At 34.9% G+C, this 8,063-nt stretch overlaps 1 pseudogene; it reads left to right on the top strand.

Annotated features, from left to right (window-relative positions):
- The first annotated feature begins 2,048 nt into the window (after window positions 1-2,048).
- LOC143443775 (large ribosomal subunit protein eL21 pseudogene) lies at window positions 2,049-7,066 on the top strand (annotated as a pseudogene).
- The last annotated feature ends 997 nt before the right edge of the window (window positions 7,067-8,063 follow it).

The raw sequence follows: 8,063 nt of genomic DNA on the forward strand, positions 1-8,063 counted from the left end.
TTTATAAATATACCTTTTTTATATTTTTGTAATCATGTGAAAAACTTTGTGACTTAAAATAACTGAATTAATAAATTAATTGGTGAACATTTTTTCAATTTGAAAGTGGTGAGTTAATAATAGCTTATAGATGAATTCACTTAATGCTTTTAGTCCCACTCAAAAACTTGAGAAGTGAGAAAGTAGAACTTACTGATTAGGCCACTTCAGAAACTTGAAAAGGAGAATAATAGTTCAAATCCTGCAGGTCTCGAACCTATTGAGTAGGAAGTGTAGTAGGATTGGTTCATAAAGGTTTGCAGCAAGTGAATGTGTCCCACTGTGATCAGACCAAACACAGTTCTGTTGTGGAAAGATTTTCTCTAAGTTCAAACATTCTACCCACAAAAGAGGTCCTTAAGCTTGGGAGTTTCTGAGTTAACAGAGAGAGCAGAAAGGCACAGGAGACTTTGAAAGTAAACGACACAAGGCAAAACAAGTTTCTGAACCTAACAAAATACACATATTCTCTCCTCAATGTTATAGAAGCAGTAAACAAGTTCTAGGGAAAGAAATTCTCCAACTGGTTATGTAGCCCTGTGTGTATGTCATAGAGAGAGCTCTAGAGAGTCAATTTTGGTGTTTGTAATACTTGATTATATCTCTGCAAATAATTCAAATAAATGTATTGGTTTGCTAATTAAACTTTGGTATAATAACTCTTTTTGTCTGTCTCTTTTTCCCTATAATGGATGAGTAGATATTTGTGTTGCTTCTCTCTAGGAACATCTTACATGATATATTCTCACTTGATATTCCAGGCAGTCTAGATTAATTTCTTGTTCTAAAATGATTCAAGATGCTTTTAGCTCTTGAATATTGAGAATGTATTGAGAAACACATGTGCAAACAACAGGAATCTCATAATTTTAAGTCAGGTCTTCATTAGGACTAGTTATGTTCACTCAGTGTCCTCAGCAGATGGAGTCCATGAGGAACACTGGGTACCAACAATGTTATATGCAGCTTTTGGCACTAATAATGGGCAGGAGTGCTCTACATGTCATCAGCAGTCTTAAGGTGTGAGGTCCTTTCATTCTCTTTCTGCTTTTTCTTATTTCGTTGTGTGATCATGAAAGATCTTTCTTAGTTTTTTCTTTCTTTTTTAATTTTCAGTTGTACACTCATTATTCAATCACAAAATTTCCAAGAAGTACCGGTATGCTGAAGTAAAGATAATTTTCTAGCATTTGTATAAACTCTCTTTTTCTAGATCAATCAGTGATTGGCTACCATTTTTCTGGGTTTTAAAACAAGATTTTCTAGAGCACTGGAAGGAGTTCATGAGTAGAGCTGTGTTGGTATTAATACCCTGAAGTGTTATTTTCTTAAATATCTAGTCAATTACCTACTTAATCTAATTCTTCATTTTCTACAATCACTGCATATTTGTATCAGAACTATTCATCAAGAAAAGAGTTTACTTAATGGAATTCACAATGAAGGATATTTACTAAAAATAAAATATTCTTATTAAATAAATTGACATTGAAGGTATATTTTTGATGTAGTATACATATACAATGGAATGTTTTTTATTGTAAAGGAGAATCAAAGTCCTACTTTTTACTGAAAGTGGATGCAACTGGGAGAATCATATTAAGCAAATTGTAGAAAGTTGTAGAAAAACAAATATTATATTTTTATTTATTTTTACAAATACTTTTAATTATGTGTTCTTTTTTGTGTGACTGCAAATATAATTATTTGTAACAACCAGAAAAACTACATAATAGGGAGTCACTCAACATGAGTGCTATGAAATGAACTTGGGTCCTTGAGAAAAGCAGCAAGGAATCTGCTAACTCAACTTTCTAGCCCTTTGCTTTCACTTGTGGTTACTAGATTTTGCATAATTACACAAACTCAAGAACAAATCTATAATGAAAATGGAAATTAAGTTGTCTGAGGCAATGAAAGAATACCAAGAGAAGAGTTAAAGGAATAAGAAAAAACAAAAAGGAAAATATATACTCAATAATCAGTATAGATGTGTTGAGCACTTAAAGATGGAGATAAGGTATCAAAATTGTCTGTAACTTTCTATGTGACATTATTTACAAACAAGTGCAGTAGTCCACAGAGACTGGAGACAATAGATCTTCCTGTAGCTGAGGCTAAAGATACTTGTAATATGCCAAACATGGATTATGGAAACAAAGCTGAGATCCTCTGCAAGAGCAGTGTATGTTTTCAGTTACAAAGCCATCTATCCAGTCTCAAAATTAAAAAAAAATAATAATTAAAAAAGCATTTTCTATTTACGTATTATTTTAAAATAGAAAATACAAAAATGGATTTTAGCATTATATTTGCTGAGTGCCTGACAAAATATTAATACATTTGGAACACTGGATAGGTTTTAAATTTCAAAGTGATACCAGATGGCAGAGTGGGTGGAAATATTCCCTGGTAACCTGTCAGCTTGATAGTCTCTTCTTTAATTGTATTAATCTATTTTAAGGGGCTTTGCTTGTGCATGACATACTGTCTAAGGCAACAAAAGTAGTAACATTTTTCTTACATGAACTTAAAAATTTAACTCCATGTTAAGAATTGGAAATTTTTTTTACACACTAGAGATAATATGCTTTGAATACGATTTTAAAACACCTACTTCCTTCAACAAGGCTTCATCTCTTAATGGTTGTCTCATCTTCCCAGCCATCACCGTTATCTGTAGACCATTGATAAAAGATGTGACATTACAATGGCTTCTGCTGGTATATAAAGAATAAGGAGCCATCACACATTGATGATGAGATTGTGGGGTGGCAGCTATTTTGGAAATAGACCATCTTTCAGAAGGTTAAACTGAATCACTAGGCTACCCAGCAATACATCCATAGTCACATCCTCCCTATAATTATCCACATGAACTGATTCCTAAACAGACTTTCAAAGCCATATTCCTTATTCTTCCAAATAGAAACTCCTCAGCTATTTACTGATGAAGGCATACCTAGATATGTAAGTATAGGTTATTCATGTATTGGTTGCTTATATTTTTATATTAATCATGACAGTTACATTATATTATTACTATTACTTAATTCTGTCACCAGATTTTGTTTCTTTCAAATATTTAACATACAAAATCATATATCTGAAATAATAGTTTAATATTTTTAAAGAATTATTTCATTTCTTGTTTTATTCTGACTAGAATTCACGATGTAAAACAGGTTGTATTGAAGGTTCTGACATTGTTTTGATCATACAAAGAAATTAACAGACCATGAACTGTGATATTAACTGTGTGTGTCTACGTCATATGATATTTTAGAAAGCTTCTTTTTAAGTATCAGTGAACCGGTGAGATACCTGTCAAATTAGTTTGCTGTGTTCATTGACATTATTAAATTATTTTGTTCCTTATTCTGAAAATATTATCATTCATATAATTTAATATGATCATGCAACAAATATTATGTCACTGAGAAAAAGATAGAGATAGTTATTATTTATGATTCTTTATACAACACTGGATTTGTTTTGTTTGTATTTGTTATTAATTTTGAAGCAATATTCCAGAAAATATTTATCTATACATTTATTTTCTTAGGTTATCCTTTGGTCTTTGTGGGTTTTTTTGATGTCCATGAATAGTAACCATATATTAATTGGGAAAGTATTTATTTTTCTTTGACATGTGTGCATTATATTTACATTTCCTTTCATGTTTCTCTGGCATTATGTTTTCTTTTCATTATCACTTGTGTGCATATAATTATGAAAATACTCTTGCTCATGAGAGTTATGGACTTCATTTCTGCACTATTGAAGGCAAATTTCTTTAAGCGGCTAAAAAACAGAAACTTTCATTCCTGAAATGCATGGGACATCAATTTTGTGCCATCTTGATTAGATTATTGTTGTCAGTCAACCTTAGTTACATGACACTGCAAAGTTAAATGACCTGATAATAGAATGCATATATTTCAGACACACTCTTTTTTGCCATCTTTGTACAGACTTTAAGTATGCTGATAGTTGATAGTTTTAATAAACTCAGCCAGTATAGCAACTGAAATGGCAACCTGGTGGTATTCACTATATCAAGAGAGTCAGTACACCAGTAGAACTCTTTCTCCCTTTTCAGGAATATAATAAGGCCAAGAGTGCATAAAGGGCTAGATGTAAAAGGTAAAGTAGTTTGCTTTGTGCACTTTTGAGTCACTAATACTGAGAGAATTTTGTAGTTTTTATTTTGACTTATTTATACTTGGAGCCATAAATTTTGGCTGTAAAAATATAGTCTTTAAATTTGTATCTTTATAATTCACAATGATGGGTTAAGAAAGTTGTAAGTAATGTTCTCCACATACACCTTACGGTTATATTTCTAGTTCCTAAATGCACAGAGGAAGTATCCATCAACAGGTAGAATTCTCACATAGGCTTTCTGAGATAGGAAGTGAAGAGTATTATCATTGTCTCACACAGGAAAAAAGTTGAACACATTGAAATGGAATTACAATGATAAACAGAAAATTAATAAATCCAACTCATCATAATTCCACTTTTCTTTCTGGTCAATCAATAGTCATCAATTGATGACTATTAGTTTGAGAAATGAAAATGGTCATTGAAACCATAACCAGGAAGCAAAATCAACTGACTGCTACAATGAATGTGGTTTTCTAGTGTGCATAAATTCTAACTCTTCTTGATAGGTAGCTATTGTTTCTTTCCTCTTATTTTTGAATGAAGACCACTGGAAGCAGCTTGATTCTAGCTGTAATGAATTCAAAATATACTTTAAGATCAGTTTGATTTATTATATGTTAATTTTATATCAATTTTAAACATTAGAATTTGAAAACCTGGACAAATAATTCCATTAGAACAGTTCAAATGAGGATCTCAAATGGCTGAGGAGAACTTAAAGAAATGATTCACATCCTTTGTCATCAGGGAAATGCAAACCAAAATGACACTGAGATTCCAATTCATACCAATCTGACAAGCTTAGATTAAAAAAAAAAATCTCACAGGTGACAGCAGATACTGGAGAGGATGTGAAGAAAGAGGAACACTGCTCCATTGCTGGTAGGGCTTCAAGTTGGTAAAACCACTTTGGAAACCAATCTTGCGTTTCCATAGAAAATTGGAAATAGTTTTACCTGAAGACCTAGCTATATTATTCCAGGGCATATAGCCAAAACTTGCTCCGATATATAACAAACACACCTGCTCCACTACGTTTAGAGCAGGCTTATTTATAATAGCCAGAAGTTAGAAACAACTCAGATGCCCATCAACAGAAAAATTGATACAGAAAATGTGGGACATTGTCACAATGGAATACTACTCAACTATTAAAAACATTGACTTCATGAAATTCACAGCCAAATGAATGGAACAAGAAAATATCATTGTGAGTGAAGTAACCCAGACACAAAAAACACATGGTATGTATGCACTGATAAGTAGATATTAATCCAAAGCTCAGAATACCATGATAGAACCTACAAACCATATGTAGCTTAAGAAGGAAGACCAAAGTATTTTCAATCCTCCATAAAACATGGAATAAAACAATCACAAGAGTTAGAGGGAGGAAGGAACCTAGGAGGGAGAGAGGAGGAGGAAGGGGAAAAGGAGTCAGTATCAGGTATTAGAAGAGACAGAAGTATAGAGGGTCAGTAAATTGAATAGAAACAGGTAGTAATGAAGGATGGGGAATTATGGGTAGCCATTAAAACCTCCAAAATTCCAGGGAAGCAAGACATTCCCAAGACCAAAAGAGGATGACTTTACCTGAAATATGCAGCAAAAGGGAGATACAACCTGTAGAGACTACCTCCAGTAAATAGTAAAGACCCCCAGTTGAGGGATGGGGGCAGCTATGCAACTAAAAAACTGTTAACCCAGAAATGTTCCTGTACAAAAGAAAGACAGGCACAAAAACTGGAACAAAGACTGAAGTAAAGGCCAACCAGAGACTGTCCCAGCTAAGGGACATCTGCAGACACCAAACCCCCACACTATTGCTGATGTCAAGAAGTGCTTGACGTCATGACCCTGATATGGTTGTTCCCTGAGAGCTTCTGCCAGCACCTGACAAATACAAATCGAGATACTTACAGTTAACCATCAGAATGAACCCAGTGACCCCAATGGAAGAGTTAAGGGAAGAACTGAAACAGCTGAAGGGGATTGCAATCCATAGGAAGAACAATATCAACTAAATGGACCACCCAGAGCTCCCAGGTACTAAACCACCAACCAAAGCTATCCATGGCTCCAGATAAATATTTATCAGAGAATGGCCTTATCTGATATCAACTGGAGGGGAGACACTTGGTCCTGTGGAGGGTTGATGCCCCAGCAATAGGTAGTTTGCTACAGCAGTGAGGTAGGCGTGGGTGAATAAGTGGAAGTGCACCCTCATAGAGTCAAAAGGGAGGGGATAGAGGGAGAATATAATTGGGGTCTATGAAGGCGTAACCAGGAAGGGGGATATTATTTGAAATGAAAACAATTAAAGGGCAGCCATCTTCCAGTTAACTCGCCAAAATGAGGAACACAAAGGGAAAGAGGAGAGGTATATGTTCTCTCGGCCTTTTAGGAAACATGGAGTTGTTCCTTTGGCCACATACATGCGAATTTACAAGAAGGTTGACATTGTAGACATCAAGGGAATGGGTACTGTTCAAAAAGGAATGCCCCACAAGTGTTACCACAGCAAAACCGGAAGAATCTACAATGTCACCCAGCATGCCGTGGGCATCATTATAAACAAACAAGTTAAGGGCAAGATTCTGGCCAAGAGGATCAACGTGCGGATTGAGCACATCAAGCACTCGAAGAACAGAGACAGCTTCCTGAAGTGGGTGAAGGAGAATGACCAGAAGAAGAAGGAGGCCAAGGAGAAGGGCACCTGGGTTCAGCTGAAGCGCCAGCCTGCACCACCCAGAGAAGCACACTTTGTGAGGACAAACGGGAAAGAGCCCGAGCTGCTGGAGCCCATTCCATACGAGTTCATGGCCTAGTGTGCAAAAGAGAAATAAAGGACCCGACTGCAGAGCTTTTCCTTAGGGAAAAAAACAAACAAACAAACAAACAAACAAAAAAAACCAAAACAAAAAAACAAAAACAAAAAAAACAAAAAAACAAAAAACAACAACAAAAAACAATTAAAATGATTAATTAAAAAAGAAAGAAAAGTTCTTGCCTGGACTCAGTATATGTATGGTGTCCTTACATCAGAAGATGAGATTGTGCTTCTCCTAGGATGGTCTTAGAACTTAATAAGACACATTCACATGTACATATGCAGGTTTGAAAAGTATTTTGTCCAAATTCAGCCCATCTTCATACTTAGTAATCTGTTTTAAACAGGCATCTTGAATAAGGCAGTGATGTATGCTGAGGCTCTAGAATCATGGAACAACGGAAAAGGAAAAGTATATTCTTAAGAGGAAACACTGTGAAGACTGAAAAAAAAATATTGCCATCCTTCCTAGTTTTTCAGGGCCACACACAACATTAAGGTCTGGAAAAATATCTAGGATGTGAAGTGCCCTTAAACATGTCCTGATATGTCCTCAGAGTCACTGATAAATCTGGGCTACACACTTCACACTCACTGAGAACAAATATTTACATAACTAGAAAAAGAATCTGTTTATTAGACAATGACATTTTCACAAATGATCAGATAGATACATGACTGAGTTTAATAATATGGGTTTGAGATTGAGACTAGAGAGCAGGTTCAGTCTGTAAGTGTACCTGCTACACAAGCACGAGGATTTGAATTTTAATGCCCAACAACATGTAAGTATGTATGTGGTTTTGGGTGCCTTTAACAACAAGACTAAGGAGAATGGACAAAGAGTGGAAGATTTTTAAGGCCAGTTGGCCACCCACCTTTTCCTTGTTCAATGAGAGATAATATCTAAAGGCATTAAAACAAAGTGATAGAGCAGAACATGTAATATCTTACCTGTATCCCTATATCCTTTATCCTCAACATGTGATGTTGAAGAACATGCACACATATGCATTTCCCCCAT

This window comes from Arvicanthis niloticus, chromosome 10 (genome assembly GCF_011762505.2).
Source record: "Arvicanthis niloticus isolate mArvNil1 chromosome 10, mArvNil1.pat.X, whole genome shotgun sequence".
Classification (NCBI taxonomy): Eukaryota; Metazoa; Chordata; class Mammalia; order Rodentia; family Muridae; genus Arvicanthis; species Arvicanthis niloticus.